Consider the following 19,959-nt stretch of genomic DNA (forward strand, 5'->3'; position numbering starts at 1 on the left):
TAAAGAGTTCGCCATTGTGAAAATTGACAGTTGTTTCAATATTATTTTAATCCCTGAGTTGGAGCTCAGTGGCTTAAAAGCCTCTTTTGTTATTTTTCTTACCTGTAGCCTGTGGGAGTCTGAGGGCTTTTAAACTATAGGCTTCTTAGCTTAATCACTGACTCCTGACCAAAAGATAAAGCAGGGTGGGGCAGGGATAATCCAGTGGTTATGCAAAGAGACTCTCATAATTTCACAGCTAGACCACCAAGGTATAGATCTTCTCCTGAGTTTCCTTGTTAGTTCTTTGTGTGGTGTCAGCACAGGGCCTCCCTGCTGTTGCACCAGATTCTGAGGGCTTTAGTAATGGAGACTCACAGTTGCACTTGATGATTCTTAGGGGAGTCCTCTTCTCCCTTCAGTTTTCTGTTTTGTTGGTGAAACAGACTGAAGGTGGTTTCTCAACTGGTAAAGTGCTGGACTATTACCAGCCACTTAATCTCTCCTAGGCTCCATGAGCCAGAAGTGTTTGCACTCACTGGTGATTTGCTGGGTTCCTGAAAGTTCTAGTCCTGTCTTGTGTTCCCAGGTGGTATCCTTTGGTATTCCTAGTTGATCCAGGAGAAGAGTGGAGAGAAACACAGCTTCTGCTGCTCAGTAGCCTTGCCTCTGGAAGTCCTTCATTTCCTCTGAAGATTATATTTAGCACAAAAACTTGTAGTTAAATTGTGGTGTTCAGTGGACATCTACAGAGTGAATAATAAACTTTCTCTTAATAAACTTGCAAAGATTGAAACCCAGCAAGTACTTACTAATAGCATTGAGCAAACATTTATGATAAAATACATTTTTTTTACTTTTTTCTTAAAATTTTATTAGTGATTTTTAGAAACTTTTTCAGGCAGGCTGGGCTACAGTGTACCCATTTAAGCATATGTTATAATGAGGAAGGAGCAGAGTTCGGGCTGCAGGGGCGAAGCTTCATGAGTGGGTGAAGAAGCATGTCTTCAGGTGTCTGTCTTTCTCCCTGTCTCCCCTTTCCCTCTTCAGTTTCTCTCTATCCTATCAAATAAAATAGGAAAAGAAAAAGAGAAGGAGTGAGGTGGGGGGCGAGGAGGATGAGGATGAGGAGAGGAGAAAATGGCAGCTGTGAGCAGTGGATTTATGGTGCTGGCACCAAGCCCCCATGGATAGCCCTGGCGACAAACAAAACAAAACAAAACAAAACAAAACAAAACAAAACATTTTTTCCCTCTTCTTTCACTTGATAGGACAGAGAGAAATTGGGAGAGGAGGCAGGATAGAATGGAGAAAGAGAGACAGCTGCAGCAGTATTTCATTACTTCCTGCCTGCAAGTAGGGACCAGTGATTTACCTAATCCTCCTGCATGGTAATGTGTGCTCTTAACCTGGTATACCACTGCTAAGTCCTTTTATTAGAGATTTAATAGTGTTGCAGATTATAAAATAATGGGGACTATATTTTTTAAATTGCACTAAAATGTGTAGTCCTCAGTGTCTGTAGGTTTTGTACCTATAGATTCAACCAACTATGGATGAATAAATAAATCTGTACTATGTAATTAGACCTAGTTGTAGTAGTGCTAAACATGTAGAGACTACTTTTGTCAGTATCCCTTAAATAATACAGTACATGACTATTTACATAGTATTTACATTGTATTGTAACTAATCTAGAAATGGTTTAAATAGACTTTTTGTAAGTTATATGTAAATATGATGCCATTTTATATGAAGAACTTGAACAACCTCTGACGTTGGTATTCATGGAGGGGTAGGCTGGCCTAAAACTTTATCTCTGTGAATACTGAGTGACCACTGTAAATCATGTAAGTTTATATCATTTTATTGTTTTACCAGTATTAATTATTTTACCTATATTTAATATCCATTATTAAATATATTCACATTGTTGTGTAACCATCATCACCATCCATCTCTAGGCACTTTGTCTTCCCAGACAGACATTTTGTACCTATTAAATAATAACTTTATTCTGTTCTCATCAAATCATCATTAACTTTTTGTATATGATTCTAACTACTATGATTCTAACCACTTCAAAATACAAATTTTTTGTCTCAGACTTATTTTACCGACCATTATTTTTTCTTTACATATTTATAAATGTTTTATTATTTATTTATTTATTTATTTATTTTTATTTAGAAAATGGAAATATTGACAAGACTATAGGATAAGGAGGTCACAATTCTATACAGTTCCTACCACCAGAACTCCATATCCCATTTCCTTCCTTATGGTTTTTTTTTTAGGAGATACAATTTCCTTTTTTTTTTTTTTTTTATTCTTATATGTGATATGACAGAGATGTTGAGAGGGGAAGAAGAGTTAAGGATAAAGAGAGATACCTGTAGCAGTGCTTCACTGCTTGTGATGCTTTCCCCTACAGGAGGGGATGAAGACTTGAACCTGGGTCTTTGCACACTGTATTACGTATGCTCGACCAGGAGTGTTCCTTCCAGCTCCGAGATCATATGTCTTAAGGGTTCACAGATGTTAGAGATGTTAGAGCATATGCTTGAATTCCCATTATTTTTAAGGTTGGACAATATTACATTTTAATGATTATACCATATTTTTAAATCTTTTCATCTTTTAAAAAAGTTTTCAAGTGTATTTTATTTTTTCCATCTTTTAATTTTTATTGATTTAATAATGATGGACAAGTCCGTTGGATAAGAGGGGTACAATTCCAACCAGAGTTCTGCATCCAATCCCTTCTATTGGAAGCTTTCGTATTCTTTATCCCTATGAGGGATATAAACACACATTGAGTAGCAGTTCTTCCAAATTTTGGTCTTAATATAAGCTGAATTCTCAATGAATTATTGTCCATCACAGCAGATTGGGGACTCAGAAGAGGAGAGACAAGGCTACTAAAGGGAGGCTGGGGACCTAAGTCACTGTGGTGAAATAGCATAATTGGTTAAAGATGAAATGGGCTGATGTGTAGCTTGGGTGAAATGTGGAAATGTTCCCTTGTGACAACAGAAATGCTGTATATTGACATTTCCTCAATAAAATTGTATTGGAATTAAAAAAAATGATTGTAATTCTTTCTCTGACACAAAAGTCATGAGAATCTCAAAGAACTTATGACTATATACTTTACTGATAGTTATATTGTAATTAAAACTAAGGATTAAAAAATTAAAATGTAAATAAATACATTTCATTTATTTTTGTTTTCTAGTACATTTTATTATAAATATTATACAGAAATCACTATTCCCCAGAATGATGTATTGCTGGGGCTCAGTGCCTGCACTACAAATCCACTGCTCCTGAAGGGCATTTTTTTTCATTTTGTTCTTGTTATCATTATTTTATTGTATTGTTGTTGTTCTACAGGACAGAGAGAAGTGGAGAGAAGAGGGAAAGACAGAGAGGGGGAAAGACAGACACCTGCAGACCTGCTTCACCACTTGAGATGTGACCCCCAACAGGTGGGGAGCCAGGGGCTCCAACTGAGATTCTTCCCTCAGTTCTTGTTGTTCATGCCATGTGCGCTTAACCCAGACCCCAACAATATGTATTTAATGAGTAGAAAGGCATTGTTCTACATTTTTCCAGTCTTTAAAATATGACTTATAAGAATGAAGTTAGTCCCTGGCACCATTATAAATCATATCTGACCAGTGCTATGCTAAAAAAAGAAAAAGTTGAAAGAATTTCTCTTGTTCTTGGATCTTTTCTCCCATGACAAGTTACTCTACCCCCACCCTGGAAGATTCCAGAGGAAAATGCAAATCAGATTTTAGTGGTATTATGAAATTTTTATTGACCTCCTGGGCTGTAGTACAGTGGGTTAAACATACATGGCGTGAAGCACAAGGACTGGTGTAAGAATTCTAGTTCAAGTCCCTGGCTCCCCACCAGCAGGGGGGATCACTTCACAAAAGGTGAAACAGGTCTGTGCGTGTCTGTCTCTTCTCCTCTCTGTCTTCCCCTCCTCTCTTGATTTCTCTCTCTCCTATTCAACAACAACAGCAATAACAACAATAATAATAACCACAGCAGTGATAAATAATAAGGGCAATAAAAGTGAAAAGAAAGTCTCCAGGTGCAGTGGATTAGTAGTGCAGGCATCAACCTTCAGCAATAACCCTGGAGACCTTAAAAAAAAAAAGTCTTTGACTTCCTAGAAGGATCTTGGGAATGCCCCTGAGTCCACACACCACCATTTGAAAAATGTGGACAAAAGTCTTTCTTTCCAAAGCTTGGCCCCACTAGAGAAAGATAGAGACTGGCTGGGAGTATGGCTCAACCGGCCAATGCTCATGTCCAGTGGACAAGCAATTAAAAAAGCCAGACCTTCCACCTTCTGTACCCTTTAATGATCCTTGGTCCATGCTCCTAGAGAGCTAAAGAATAGGAAAGCTTTCAAGGAAGGGGGTGGTGGAAATTGTGTGGAGTTGTATGCTTCTTTTCCTATGGTCTTGTTGATATTTTTATTTTATAAATAAGAAAATATCATCTTCCTTATTTTATTATAAATATGAATAAAAAGGAACTTTAGAAATGGGGGAAAGTCTGTCAGTCTAAACTAGCTTTTAATTAATTAATTTACTTATTTGTTTTTTATCTCTTGTAGGTTCTTGCTTCTGGTAATGAGAACTGGGGCTTGCTAAATCTCCCAGCTAGGTAAGTCTGCCAAGAAGCTCATCCTTACCCTAAGTAGCATTTCTTGGATGGGTCTTCCTACATGAGGTCTATTAGACACCCTGCAGTATCACTTTAAATATCTTTCTCAGCTGTAAAGTAAAAGCAGAGCTATCTGTCTCCTCACTTATGTGTGTTCATGTGTATTGTATTATTTGTAGCATCAGGAAATCAGACAGGTTTATGAGGAAATTATCAAAAATAAACAACCCCTGGCATGTTTTGTCTTGGACTTTGGGTTATTAAAAGTGGGTTCCTGTTCATCTCACTCAGTTTCTTTGTTAACACAAATATATGCAGACATATACAGTATTCTTTTTCTTGCACTATTTCAAGATGTATTACATGCATCATGTACTTTTGTACTTTTTCTTTGTGCTTTTTTTTTTTTTAATCAGAGCACTGATCAACTCTGGCTTGTGGTGGTGGTGGTGGTGGTGGTGGGGAGGGAGTGGAACTGAACCTGGGACTTTGGAGCCTCAGGCATGAGACTATCTTTGCATAACCATTATGCTCTCTACCCCACTCTTGTGCATCTTCTTAAAAATAGAGACATTTACTTAATTGCTATTAAATCATTGATCAACTTCAGGTAATTTAGTATTACCTTTCTCTACCTCCACCCAAATTGTGAGCCTCTACCCTTCATTATGTCTGGCATAATGTAGATACTTTTTACACATGTTTGAGTAGATGTATATTTAGACATGTACATTTTGGTGTGCTTTATTCACAGCAAAAGGATGTGTAGGAAGTAATAATTAGGTAGATTTTCATATATCCACAGAATGTGAGAATTAGGTGCTGTTATCCAGGGCTTTGGGCAAACTGAGCAAAATTCTTTCAGTGAATAATCCCTTTCTTCTCACTGTCTGTTCTTGATAATTTCTTGTTCTTCCTAATAATTATTATTGTACACTATTGCTACTTTATTTGCTTACTGTATACTGTGTGATAGATAACGTTTTGTATTTTTCTTGATCTCCCACCAACAGTACTTTAAATTTAGTATTATTATTTATTTTTTAGAAAGAAATAGAGATCCAATGAAGTTAAAGGATTTGTTCAAGGTTATAGTTATTCAGTTATGGATCTAGGTGGAAACTATCTAACCTTAGTTTTGTGTCACAAGGGCATTGATTTCAGGGGAAGGCTTAGGCATCTGTTTAGTTTCTCTCTCTCCCTCCCTTCCTCCATTCTTCTCTTCATTCCTCCCTCCCTAATTACCTTCGTTCTTTACTTCCTTACTTTCATTTTTTGAGAGAGTGAAAGACTGACCAGAGCACCATCATTTTGGTATATGCTGTTCTGGAGATTTTTAAATTTAATTTAATTCATTTTATTTTTTAGGGATGCCGGGCTAGCTTTGTGGGTGGGAGAGAGATGACCAGGAACTCATGGGTGAGCGGGAACGCAATCCAATGTTTATTGATTAGAAAATAATCTGCCTTTATACCTTCTGAGATGGAAGTGGCAGGCCAGCAAAAGGAACTGGGTAGGAGAGTGGGTGGAGAGAAGGAAAAGAGCACAGAATCCATCTAACCAGTGAGGATTAAACCAGTGCCCTGTAGGCAGGATGGGTATCAGACAAAACAATGATTATGTAAATAGACCACAGAGTTAAGCAATGCAGGGGGCCTGGTATAATAATCTCCCCCTTTCTTTTTATCTAATGGCCATAGTATCAGGAATGTGGGGCACTTTGTGAGGCAGGGAGACTGATAGGAGGAGGCACACATTTGGGATGCTACTATCCCTCCTTGTTCAACCTCTAGGTAGAGAGAGAGACTAACAGGATTTATACACCCCTCAGGTTCAAGCCCTGCCAAGCTCAATCACATCCTCACAATTTACCAACATCTCCCTCTTAATGGTCATATGTAAATGAGTCAATGTCTATAGACAATTTCATTTCTGTCAGGGGAATAGCAGTGTAGGGGTGAACAGAAACCCATATCATGCAGGCGTTTTCAAAAGAACTGGCACAAGACAGGAAGGGACAAGTAGGAGAACAGAAAGAACCAGTATGATGCCAAGGGGAGGCCTGAAGGGGCGTTTCCTGCCTCAAAGGGCATGGCCTAGTAGCCGAAAGGGCATTTCCTGCCTCTGGGGGCATCTCTTGTCTCTGGGGGTGTTTCCTGCCTCTGGGAACAGGGCCTAGTAAGGGGGGGTTTCCTGCCTCTGGGAGAAGGGCCTGCAGGTGAGGAGGCATGGCCTATAGAGTCCCAAGGCAGCAACATGCAAAGTCCATGGCCTGCTGTGCTCAGTCTTTTAGAAACCCAGCAGCATAAAGGCAAGCTGCTGTAAAGTTGTGTAAAGTGACCAAGAGGTGTACCAGTAAGTCCAATAGAAGTGTCAGTTCAATGTCGACAATGAGGAGAAGAAATGTCGGGATGAAACGCTGCATGTATATCTCGATGGGGGAGGTCAGCTACTGGACTTCTGCTTTTCTGTAGAGAGTGAGCTTTGGAGTCTGTGAATCAGTTTCTTCAGGTCATTCCGGGTCACATCATTGGTTTCAGGGGGGGTGATGTCAGAGGAAAGGGGTCCAAATGGATTTCTGGGGATTCCATATGAGCAGATGCTTTTTCATGTGAAGGCTTGACAGCTGCAATTTACTTACTTGTGAAACAAAACTTGTAGCAGATTAGAAGTTTACTATAATTGATAACTCGATTATAATTGGTTTAAGTACCTTTATAATTTTAGGAGTCCTTTCTAGTATGCTTTTAAGGTTGTTTAAACAGTTTAATCTCAATGAAATGTGGAAAGGTAAACAGAAGAACCATTGTTAGAAGCCTCAGGCATGTGAATCATTAGCATAACCATTATGTTATCTCCCCTGCCCATACTCATACACTTTTCAAGATTAAACGTTTCACATTTATACCAAGACTTAAAAAAAAAATCAAAAGAGAAAAAAACAGATTTTTTGGACTTTTTGTGGACATCTCCAGAAATCATGGCTGCGTCCAGCATTTTTTTTTCTTTTGTAAAGTCAATTAAATTTTAGAATACTCAGAGAAAAATGGGTCATACCAAAAATTTTGGTCATTCAACTTATAAAACACAACTGGCCAGTCATAGCATAAGACATTCAGAGAAGGGGGGGACCTCTGTGAACCAGATTTTTCAGATTCTGCCATGTTGTATTATGGATTCCGGGGTGCATCCTGGAGCCAGTCCTCTTGCAGTGTTTCTTGTTCCTCAGGGATCATGCAGGTATTGCTGGACATGGCGGGCAGGAAGCCATGACAGGTTTTGAGTAATTTTGTGGAAAAATGCATGCGAAACCCCTCCCCATGGTCAGTAGCGGGTCAGGCCCTTTCCAAATTTTATTGATTGGGTCTTTCCATTTGACCTTAATAGCTGGGAGGGTGGATGGTATTTGCCAATGAAGAATAATAGGAGGTAGGTCCGAGTTTTTGTAAATATTAAAGAGATTTAGTGTAGTTAAGTTTTTTGCCACCTGGTTATTGGGGGGTATATTCCCCCTTTTTATTCATTTAATTGCACTTTAAGTGTTTGATGGGCCCTCTCAACAATGCCTTGTCCCTGTGGATTATAGGGAATGCCTGTAGTATGAGTAATGTTCCAGAGGGAACAAAAATCTTTAAATTGTTTGCTGGTAAAAGCATGCCTATTGTCAGTTGAAGAAGTTTGCCCATTACAACAAAACAGGCGAGCATATGGCTTATAAGCTTTTTTGAGTTTTCTCCCGTATGAGCTATAGCCCACATAAACTTAGAGAAGGTATGAATTGAGACAAACACATATTTTTGTTTGCGAAAGTTGGATAAGTGGGTGACATCAATTTGCCAAAGAGCATTGGCTTTTTAGTCTCAGGGTTTAACCCCAAGAGTTTGAAGAGCAGGTGTCTTGATTAGACCTGCACAGGAGGAGTAAGTAGTAAGAATACTTTTCAACTGTGCCAGAGGAATGTCAGGAAATTGAGCTCGAAGGCCTTTAAGATTAACATGGGTTAGGGAGTGAAAGTCAGCAGGATTAGAGACAAAGGCTAGGAGAATTCCTGTGGAGGTGAGGCGGTCAGCTGCAGCATTTCCTTGGACAGGTGACCAGGAAGAGGGCTGTGGGTACAAAGGTGCTGAACATACAGTGGTTGGGTTCGAGAACAGAGCATAGAGGCAATTTGAATTAAGAGAGATGAAAGTGGGTTGCCATTAATTCTCACATAAGATCAAGCAAGCCATGGAAGTAAGTTAACAGTATACACACTGTCAGAAAAAAAGGTTGAAGGTTTCTGGTACAGCTTTTAATGCAAGGAAAACAGCATAAAGTTCTTTGTGCTGAGGGGAATTAGCAGGAAACTCAGTAAAGAGAGATTCGGGGTATTGCTTGTCTGGATAATATATACGGGCAGCAGCTCTCTTTCTTCCACCATCAGTGAAGACTTCAGGAGCAGAGGGGATGGGATCTTGAGAGAAAAGTTTAGGTACTTGTTGGGAACATGTGTAAGCCTGATAGAGCTTAGGGAGAACCACCCCCATCTTTGGATGGAGGTCTGAGAAGATAACCTCTTGGTAAGTCTCTCTCAACCGAGGTGAGCATAAGGGGGGAAACTCAGACTTGGTTCTTTCTTTCTTGACTCTCAGGCCCACAGACACCCCAGTACTTCCCTCCATTAACTGCAGGCCACATGGCCACAGATTCACTCATTCAAAGTCACCTTCTGATCACAGAAGAACACACCTTAACACACACTTCATCACACACCTCAGACCCCAGACAAGAGAAATTCCAAACTATATGGCTCTTTGATACCCATCTTCTCTCTGTCTCACCCTACGGGTTTAACCCCTATGCTTCTCTCAAATACCTTTGGATAATTAAGTTGCTTGTGTTATGGAGAATAACTGTCTTGTATCTCATCAATTCCTGTCATACCAGCTCCCTGCCTTAGGGGCATGCTGACTGTTAAGAAACCTGTAATTTCTGTCATATTTCAACAATAATTACCTCCATTGCTTTGCTATTAAACTCATGTCAATTTTGCTAATAAAGGGACTCTAGGATTCTGGGACTCTAAGGACTCAGATTCTAGATTCATGCTAAGAGTCCCCTGGTGTCTTTTACTTCGTGTCACCCCTGTCGTGAGCAAGAAAGAACCAGCCTGTTACCTTTCCCCCGGAGGCCACCCTGCCGGAGAAGGAGAGAGACACCCCGAAATCTGGCGCTCAGCGTGGGGCAGAATTTCCTGACCTCAAGAGAAAATCGGCCCATCAGGCATCAGCCTTCACCTGGTTGAAAAACGCTGGCCCAGCCGAGGGGATCAGGACCGTAGCTTCAGGAAATCAAGAAGATATAGCGAAGCACATCGGAAGAGTAACCCCAAGGCTCTCATTTGAGCCCCTGTGATCTTTCTCTCCTTCTCCCTATCTTTTCACACTACAGGGAAGCTCGTGGAGAGGATACAGAGGGAGAACCTCAGTGGAACAGAACCCTGGCCAGGCTCTGAGAAACTGAGTATTCTTCCCCCGTTGAATCTTAACAGGTCTGACCTAATCTTTCTTCCTATCCAAATTTTGTAACATTTGCTCTAGACCCTCACCTAATTTCTGAGGTAAACTGACATGGGGAATTTTTTTTCAACCCAGGAGGAACCTCCAATTAAGTGCTTTCGAGACTTGTTAGCTACCAGAGTGTTAAAGCTATCAAAGAAACAGGCCCTACGATTTTGGAATGTGGTGATTCATGTAGCCCCCTGGTTTAGGAAAGAGCATATCTATGACCCGGAGTCATGGGCCTGTGTGGCATATTTAGCCTGCAAGGAGGAAGCTGAAGGATTAAGAGAACTAGATGTTCAGTTCCTGGCAATCATTGATGCATTAAAACAGTGCGCAGCATCTGCTAAGGAACCAGAGAAAAGGGACAGCTCTCCCTCAGCCAAGTCGCTGGAGGGCGGGGCCACTCTGGCACCCCCAGTGCAAGTCTTAAAGGAATTGAAAGGATCAGATACTAAAAAAGAGGCTAGCCTTGAGACTGCTATTCAAGAATTAAGGGATCAGGTTGCTCTCTTGGCTAAGTCTAAGCTTTTTTTTCCAGAAAGGGCAGAATCTGAAGAATCTGTTCTGCAGTTTCCGTCTCTCCCTCCACCATTCTCTGCACCTTCCTCTCCACCTCCTCCTCCTCCTCAGATACCCCTGCCCTTCCCTGCACGGACCAGGCCACTGTCTCCGGTGTTACCCCCTGGACCACAAGCATTATTTTTGCCTGTATCACCGCCTTGGGCAGTAACAGAGCCAGCTCCGAAGGCACAGGCACCTCCGATTCAGCTGCCATGTCAGTCACCGCCGGCTGCTGCACCCAGTGCACAGTTAGAGGCACCCATGGCTTCATTGCCGTCACTGCCGCAACCCAGTGCGCAGTTAGAGGCACCCACGGCTTCATTGCCGTCACTACCGCAACCTGTACAGCTCCCACAAGCACCGCCGCCCTCGGCACAACAGGCGCTATTACCCGCGCCAGTGATTCTGGCTGTGCCAGAGCCGTAGGACATGCCAGTAAATGAAAGGCAGCCGTGGGATCCGCAGCCACCTGCACAGACCCTGTGCACTGTCCCTCTCCCTCCTCTTCCTGCTCCAACTACCTCACTGCTTCCTGTCGCTCCAAAAGTGGCTAAGACAGACTCTGAACGCTTATGCCAGCTAAGAGATCAGTTTTCCCTGGGACAGCTTAGTGCGTACCCTGTAAATTTGGTCCCAAACAGGCAGAAACCTAGCACCTGGTATCCCTATGCAGCTTCTGAATTAAAAGAACTCAAAATCACTATTCGGGAAGATGGGGTTCATTCCCCTTGGACAAAGTCTATTCTCCAGGGTTATCTACAAAGTTTAAATACACCCCAAGATTGGAGGGATATTATGAGAGCTGTACTGCTTAGCCCGCTTTTTCTCCAGTGGGAAGCATTTTTTCGGGATGAGTGTTTGCAGCAAGCCCGTAGAAATACTGAAGGGTAGCCAGATTGGAATTTCGATGCATTATTTGGCACAGGCTGCTTGAGCACCAGAATTCTTCAGGCAGAGGCCAGGTTTCCAGCCGGTTACTTTGACCAGGTGCGCCTCTGCGCAATGCAGGCATGGGACCGATTAACACCGCCTACAGGCGAGAGTCCTGCCCCTATACTTACCCTATGCCAGGAGCGAGACGAGTCTTTAAGTAAGTTTATCACCAGAGTACAGGCCAGCCTAGAGAGAAAATTTTCTGATCCATATGCCCATCAGTTATTATTAAAAACTATAGTATGGGAAGGAATGCTTCCAGACTTCCGTCAGGCATGTTTATCTCTAAAGAATGAGACCCCAAATCAGTGGATTTTAGCCACTCAAGAGATAGGGTCCAGCACTCACCAGGCCACCACTTTGGCGCAGGCTTTTGCAGCTGCCCTAGATAAACAGAAGGGAGCCTGCTTTCAGTGTGGTTGTGAGGGGCACTGGCGTAACCAGTGTTTTAAAGGCAAACAGGGACCCCGCAGGTGCTAGTAGAGGCAAAATAAGTAAAGAAGCTATCAATTTATTAGAAGGAAAATGATTATCTAATTGTCCTGGAAAACCCATTAAACTTATTGCAAAATAGGAATGGTGGCATATGAGCCACTCTCTATCTGTGAGAGTAAAAGGATGAATAATTGAATACAGTTCTTTTCCTAAGACCTGTATCACTCTGTTTCTTCCTTGGTGAATCATAAATGCAAAGGCATCAATCTTGGTAAGAAGTCTCAGAGCTCCCCCTACTGGTGTATGAAGCCATTCGAGAACTCCATGTTTCTGCCGCAGTGCCCCCACTACTGTGGGGGTGGAGTTAAGGATTAGAAGGTTTACCTGAGAGGAGGGGGCGGGTTAGAATGTTTACCTGAGAGGAGGGTGCATGTCCTGGAGAGCCGGCTTAACCCTTTCCAGTTCCAAGGAGGCTTCAGGGGTTAACATATGCTTTGAGGAGAGCTGTTTGTTTCCTTTTAACAGATCAAACAGTGGTTGCAGACAGCTAGTAGGGAGATAAAGATACTGCCTAAGCCAATTTAAATTTCCAAAAAAACTTTGTAAAGAAGCAAGAGTGAGATTAGAAGGAAAAGTAACACAAGGTTTTAAAGGACAAATCTGTGTTAGGGAAATCTCTGAGCCTAAGAAAGATATTGGAGGAATTAGCTGTACCTTCTCAGGAGCTACATTAAGGCCGTTTTTCTTTGAGGCAGGGATAAGAAAATCATGCAGGGTAGAGACATCTGTATTTAATTCTCCCCATATTAAAACGTCATCCATATAATTAAAAATCTTATGACCCTTCTGAAAATATGGAAAAAGGGGAGATTTTACTATTTGACAAATAGTAGGACTGTTGGCCATTCCCTGGGGCAGTACCACCTATTCAAATCTATCGGCAGAGCTGGCGTTATTAATAGAAGGAACAGAGAAGGCAAAATGTTTACAATTTTAGGGTGCAAGGGAATAGAGAAAAAACAATCCTGTACATCAATAGCTATGATTTGAATTCCCATGGGAATCGCAAAAGCAAGAGGCAAACCCCTTCGGAAGGAGCCCCAAACCTCCACGGTTTTATTAACCACACCGAGATCTTGGAGGAGGCGCCATTTTCCTGAGCACTTTTTAATCACAGAGACAGGAGTATTCTGTGGGCTCTGGGAATGACAAATGTGTACCAAAGACAACTGCTCTTGGACGAGCTCTTTTAAAATTTCTATCTTCTCCCTGGGCAAAGGCCACTGTTCCACCCTGACAGGCTCATTAGAAAGCCAATCTAACTGGGGAGTTCTGTTACAAACAGTGGCAGTTAGTATTGGGGGTGCTGGTCAGGTCTAGTAGTCTTATAGAGTGAGTGTGGTGCTTGCAGAGGCATCTGAGGATATAACTACATCCAGAGATTCCAGCAAGCCTCTGCCCAATAAATTGGTGCTTATATCAGCTATTAAAGTCCGAAAGCGTCTGGTAGTCCTTTCTGGGTCTTCCCATACAAGCGAATCTTGTGTGAGGAAGTCTTGAGTCAACTCTCCAACACCATGTAAACGTGGTCCTGGGAGGAGTTCCCAACTCTGGGGAACCTCTGCTTGTCTTAAGATTGTCTTGTCTGCCCCTTGTGTCAATCAAACATTGAAAGGGAATATTACCAGTCCTTACCGTCATAGTTGGGTAACCCCTTTCTAAAACAGGGGTGGTCCACAAAATCTCAGGCTCTGAATCTGAGCTGTTCACTTGCTCCATCTGGTTATTTCTACACTGGGAGTTCCCACATGCCACGCCCTCCTCCTGCTGCTCACCCTCTCTGCGATTGTTTCATAGCATGGTGGGCGGATCGACGGGTTGGGTCCCAGGCTGGGCTTTTGTTTATGGAAGAAGGGTGTGGCGCCAAGCAGGAGACCTGCTTCACTCCCTCTTGAAGGCGGGGCTGAGAGATGCCCAGGGCCTAGTGTGAATCCTTATTTAAATCTACATTTGACAGGATCGTGCCATTTCTATGCAACAGTGACCAGCAGTCTCTCCTCCAGTGAAACCCTTTCTGGCATAGAGATTCAGAGAGAGACACACACACACAGAAACACCAGAGCACTGCTCAGCTCTGGTTTATGGTGGTGCAGGGGATTGAACCTGGGACTTTCGAGCCTCAGGCATGAGAGTCTGTTTGCATAACCATTATGGTATCTCCCCTGCCCTGTTTTGGAGATTTTACAGGAGGTCTCATACATGCATCTTTTCTGTTCTACCTGCTGAGGTGCCTCCCCAGCCACTGCTCTAATCTTACAAATATTCTAAGACTTAATCTTATTTTATTCAGGGTATGATAGGAGGAGAACTAAAAAGAAGAAAAAAATTGTACCATTATATTGGTCTCCTCTGTATACCTATATATTGATTGTCTATAAAAGTAACTTTTTAGTTTAAATGATGTGTCTGCCTGATTCTGAAAGGAAAATACAATTAATATTAAAACCAATATCTTAGGAGTCATTATTACAAAATGTTTAAATATAATGGCAAATTTTAAATGTCTTTTACAGTTTGGGAAAACATTGACAGCATAATAATATAAAGATGCGATTCTGTTTATTTTCATAGTAAAAAGCTGATGATATTGTTGTTAGTTTATTAGCCTGAAAACCAAAAGTGAATTTTCGCAGAACATTTTATAATTTTATTTTAAATATCAGCACAGTTTGTTTTCTTTCCTTTGCTTGTTTTTATTAAGCATTTCTTTTTGGAGAAAGATTTCATAAAGAAAGCATTCAACGAGGAATAATGGATAGTGTTAAGGTTTTATTCTAAATTAAACATTTTTTCTCTGAAAGCACACTTTTTAGTAATCAGTGACTTGCCTAATAGAAACTCAGATGGAACTTTCATTTTGAGAGTCATTTTTTTATAAAGAGAATTAGCATCATTTTTTGTATTAATCTTTATTTATTTATTGGATAGAGACTCCAAGAAACTGAGAGGAAAGAGGTGATAGGGAGAGAGACAGAGACACCAGCAACACTGCTTCACCACTCACAAAGCTTTTCTCCTTTAGGTGGGGACTGGGGGCTCAAACTCAGGTTCTTGAGTATTGAAATGTGTGCTCAACCAGTTGCACCTCTGCCCAGGCCCCTTGAGAGCCATTTTAAGTAGAAACAATTTTTTCACTTCATATATTTCTTTGTATAGAGGGTGGTAGGATCCCTTAGAACTAAAGGCATGGACTCCAGGTGGTGTGCACCTGGTTGAGTGTACATGTTACCAATCACATGTATCTGCGCTAAAACCTCTGTTTTCTACCTCCAAGGGTAAAACTTCACAAGCAGTACTTCAGCTCTTCACTTTCCTCCCCTTGCAGGTGGGGACTGGGAACTTGAACCAAGTTGTTTGTGCTCAACCAGGTACTCCACTGCCTGGTCCCAATATTATTTATTTCTTTCCTGTCTCAGTTTTGTTCTGTCTTCACAATAGTCTTCTATGGTAAAAAAGAAAAAGATAAAAAAGAATCACATTTTTTTCCCCTCCAGGGTTATTGTTGGGACTCAGTGCCTGCACCATGAATCCACTGCTCCTGGAGGCTTTCCCCCCCCTTTTATTGCCCTTGTTGTGGTTATTATTGTTGTTGTTGTTTGATAGGACAGAGAGAAATGGAGAGAGGAAGGGAAAATAGAGAGGGGGAGAGAAAGACAGCTGCAGACCTACTTCACTGCTTGTGAAGAGACCACCTGACTCCCAAAAAGAGTCACCTTTTTTTTTTTTATTAATTTTTTATTTATGAAAAGGAAATATTGACTAAACCATAGGATAAGAGGAGTACAACTCCACACAATTCCCACCACCAGAACTCTGTATCCTATCCCCTCCCCTGATTGCTTTCCTATTCATTAACCCTCTGGGAGTATGGACCGAAGATCATTATGGGGTGCAGAAGGTTGAAGGTCTGGCTTCAACCTGCTGAACATGGGCATTGACAGGTCGATCCATACTCCCAGCCTGCCTTTCTCTTTTCCTAGTGGGGAAAGGCTCCGGGAAGCAGAGCTCCAGGATGCATTGGTGGGGTTGTTTGTCCAGGGAAGTCTGGTCGGCATCATGCTGGTATCTGGAACCTGGTGGTTGAAAAGAGAGTTAACATACAAAGCCAAACAAATTGTTGACCAATCATGAACCTAAAGGCTGGAATAGTGCAGATGAAGAGCTGGGGGGCTCTCCATTTTGTAGATAGCTAGTAGGCATATTTTAGTTATATTCCAAAGGGCCTGTGGCTATACTAGTGTTTTTTGTTTTTCATGAGGCTGAAATCTGAATAGCAGGTGGATCCTAATTATTGTCTGGGGAGGTGGTATTATGGTTGGCAGAAGGACCAGAAAGCTGGATCAAGGAAGAGAGTAGCTCCCAAATATGGGAAAGGTATATAAATATTGTTGACTGTAAACCCCATCGATTTGAAGTGATCTGGGGCCCATATTCAGCTTAGGAGCCTATGTGACCTCTGCATCCCTGTAGATCTGAGCTCATATTCTGTGGTCATAAGTAGTAATATTCCAAGTTGCCCCAATATCAGGACCCATCTTCCTCAGGTGTAGCATAGAGGATGGAACTTTCTCTACCTTTGTCGATCCAAGTTGAGGGCAAGGTCCTATGGGGGCCCACAAAGGGTTCTATTGTGTTGTTCCTGATAAGAGTGACCAATAATAATAGAGAGAGGGATTTATTCAAGGTCTAGGCCCATCATGTCTGTTTGGGAATCTCAGGACTCCCCCAATAGGGCCTCAGCTGATGGGGTGGCCTGACAGTGACTAAAGAGTCATGCTAAAGTATGCCAGTCACCTTTTAATAAATATATTAAGAAAAGTAAAGATAGGTACAAAATCGAAGCTGGAGACTAAGGAATATGATAGTTACTTATTTTATTTTATTTATTCATTAGAGAGAAGGATGAGAGATAAAAAGAGAACTATACATAGGTACATATGCTGCTGGGGATTGAACTTAGGACATAAAGTTTGAGAATTTAGTGCTTTATCCATTCTATCACCTCTTAGATTTTGTGCTATAGATAATTTTTAACTTTCCACTTCCTTATGTTCATATCTGAGTTTTTTGGTAGCTGCCAATGGAAACTTGGTTTTTATTCTGTCTAGTGATAGTTTCTAGATGACTAAACCTTGTGGTCAGCCATCCTTTGTATTGAGTTTTTGGAAAAGTCACTACTTTTTTTTTTTTTATTATTAGTGATTTAATACTGATTTACAAAATTACAAGATAACAGGAATACAACAACCTCACACCATTCACAAGAGGTCTGGATCTCTAATTTTTCCATTGTAAGCTACAGCAGTTATCCTAAGGTTGCAGATATGGGTTAACTATTATTTCTACAACTATCTATCTGTATTTTATATATTTGGCCTTTTTTTTTAGGGCCCCATCTTCTCTTCCTTTCCAAGTCACACATACACCTATTACTACAGCCAAATGTCCCTTCCTTTTTCCTGTTCTCCAGTTCCTGGTGGAGTTGGAATTCGGAGACTTCTGGTTATCTTTCCCCTGCCATTTCTCCCCCTCTGGGAGCATAGATCAAAATAGTTTTTGTGGTGTAGAAGGTGGGCTTCTGTAATTGCTTCTCTACTGGACATGGGCGTTGGAAGTCGATCCATACCCTCAGCTTTCATTACTTGTTTTTCTATGCAAAAATGCATTGACTTTTTCAGACAACCCAGTAGGATTATTCTTGACATCTACTCCTTTGTCTTATCTGAAAAGTCATGATACTTTTTTAAATGTACATTTTTAGCAATTATTAAATGTAGTTATCACCAGCATGAATATTTCAGTAGAGAGGTCTATAAAAGTGACAGTAAATATTATAGAAATTATATAGTATAGTTACATATTGCCCTTCTTGCCCCCATATTGTGTTTACTGTAGAATGTTCAGTGGTTTGTTGTGTGTTCAGACAAGGTAAGGGATCCAGAGGAAACCAGTGAGAGGCAACCACAGGAGCTTCGTATACCCTGCAAATACATTTTAGCATTCTTTTCTACCTCTTTGTCTATTGTTTGGCAGTTAAGTATGTAGAAATTATTTCTCAGTGTAATCTGCCTGCTGAACTATACTATTTTTAGGCACTAACCCACACAATACGTTTATAATAAAGGCTATTGAATCTTTTGAAGCTGCTGGGTTTTTTCTGACAAGGACTGAGTTATAAGTAGGCTCTCTGCTTCATGGTTCAGGCATGGAAAATATATAGTTTCTTCTTTAGAAAGCATTTGAGTAGCTTAAAAATACAGTGGTTTGGCAGCCTGACAGGTGATGCCAGATGTCTACAGAATCTTCCTCTAATGTCCTTGCTTTCTAGACACATAGCTTCACATAGTTTGTTAGGTTGTTAATTTTTATTTCTTCTCATTTTCCTTTTAAAATGTGCTAAAATATGCATAGCTAGCAGTGTTAGGAGAACAAGTGAATATATGAAACATTTTTTTTATTCTTGAAGCTGTATCCTCTTTGTAAAAATATGTGATTTTCTCCATTGAAGGGATTCCCCTTGTCCAGGTCGGCTTTTGAAGTCATTTAAACATTTAACCACTACTATGTGTTTTTCTAAATATTTTTCAAATGATTTTTTTCCTACATGACTTCTGTTTAAAATATTATTTATTTATTTATTATTGGAAGTAGAGGAATTGAGAGGGGAGGGAGGATACAGAGGAGGAGACAGAGAGACTTCTGTAATCTTGCTCTGTCTCTCATGAAGCTTTCCTCTTGCAGGTGGAGATCCGGGGCTTGAACCTGGGTCTTTACTCACTGTAATATGAGTGCTTAACCAGTTGTGCTATTACCTGCCCCCTAAAATATTTATATTTATTTTAATTACTTTGGATAGAGACAGAGCAATCTAGAGGTTAAGGGGAAGTATGGAGAGAGAGAAAGAGAGAGAGGGGGAGAGAGAATAAGAAATTTGCAGCATTGTTTCATCACTTATGAAACACCTCCTACAGGTGGGGACTGGGGACTTGAACCCAGGTCCTTGAGCACAGATATGTATGCACTCAATCAGGTACGCCACCATCTGCCCCTAATTTTTTTAAAATTTCTTTATTGGGGTATTAATGTTTTACAGTTGACAGCAAAATACAGTAATTTGTATGTACATAGCGTTTCCCAGTTTTCCATATAACAGTTCAACCCCCACTAGGTCCTCCTCTGCCATCATGTTCAGGACCTGAACCTTCCTCACCAACCCAGAGTCTTTTACTTTGGTATAATACAACAACTCCAGTCTAAGTTCTGCTTAGTGTTTACCCTTCTGATCTTGTTTTTCAAATTCTGTCTATGAGTGAATCATCTCATATTGATCCTTCTCTTTCTGACTTATCTCACTTAATATGATTTCTTCAAGATCCATCCAAGATGGGCTTAAAAAGATGAAATTACTATTTTTTAATAGCTGAGTAGTATTCCACTGTGTATATATACCACAGCTTTCTCAGCCACTCATCTGTTGTTGGATACCTGGGTTGCTTCCAGGTTTTGGCTATTACAAATTGTGTTGCTGGGAACATAGGAATATACAAACCTTTTTGGATGGGTATATTTGGTTCATTAGGACATGAATTCCCAGGAGAGGAATTGCAGAGTCATAGGACAGGTGCATTTCTAGCTCTCTGAGAGTTCTCCACATTGCTCTACACAGAGGATAGACCAATTTACATTCCCACCAGCAGTACAGGAGGGTTCCTTTGTTCTTACAACCTCTCCAGCATTTGTTGCTGCTACCTTTTCTGAT

At 41.0% G+C, this 19,959-nt stretch overlaps 1 protein-coding gene across 9 annotated transcripts in view; it reads left to right on the plus strand.

Annotated features, from left to right (window-relative positions):
- The window catches only part of SIPA1L2 (signal induced proliferation associated 1 like 2), a 298,020-nt gene that overhangs the window by 58,299 nt on the left and 219,762 nt on the right, over positions 1–19,959 (plus strand). For all 9 annotated transcript variants that reach the window (XR_009550211.1, XM_007536224.3, XM_060191984.1 and 6 more), the window contains exon 2: positions 4,619–4,668. The gene's annotated coding sequence lies outside the window, so the exon portion shown is untranslated. The remainder of the gene's footprint in view (positions 1–4,618; positions 4,669–19,959) is intronic.

Source organism: Erinaceus europaeus, chromosome 6 (genome assembly GCF_950295315.1).
Source record: "Erinaceus europaeus chromosome 6, mEriEur2.1, whole genome shotgun sequence".
Taxonomy (NCBI): domain Eukaryota; kingdom Metazoa; phylum Chordata; class Mammalia; order Eulipotyphla; family Erinaceidae; genus Erinaceus; species Erinaceus europaeus.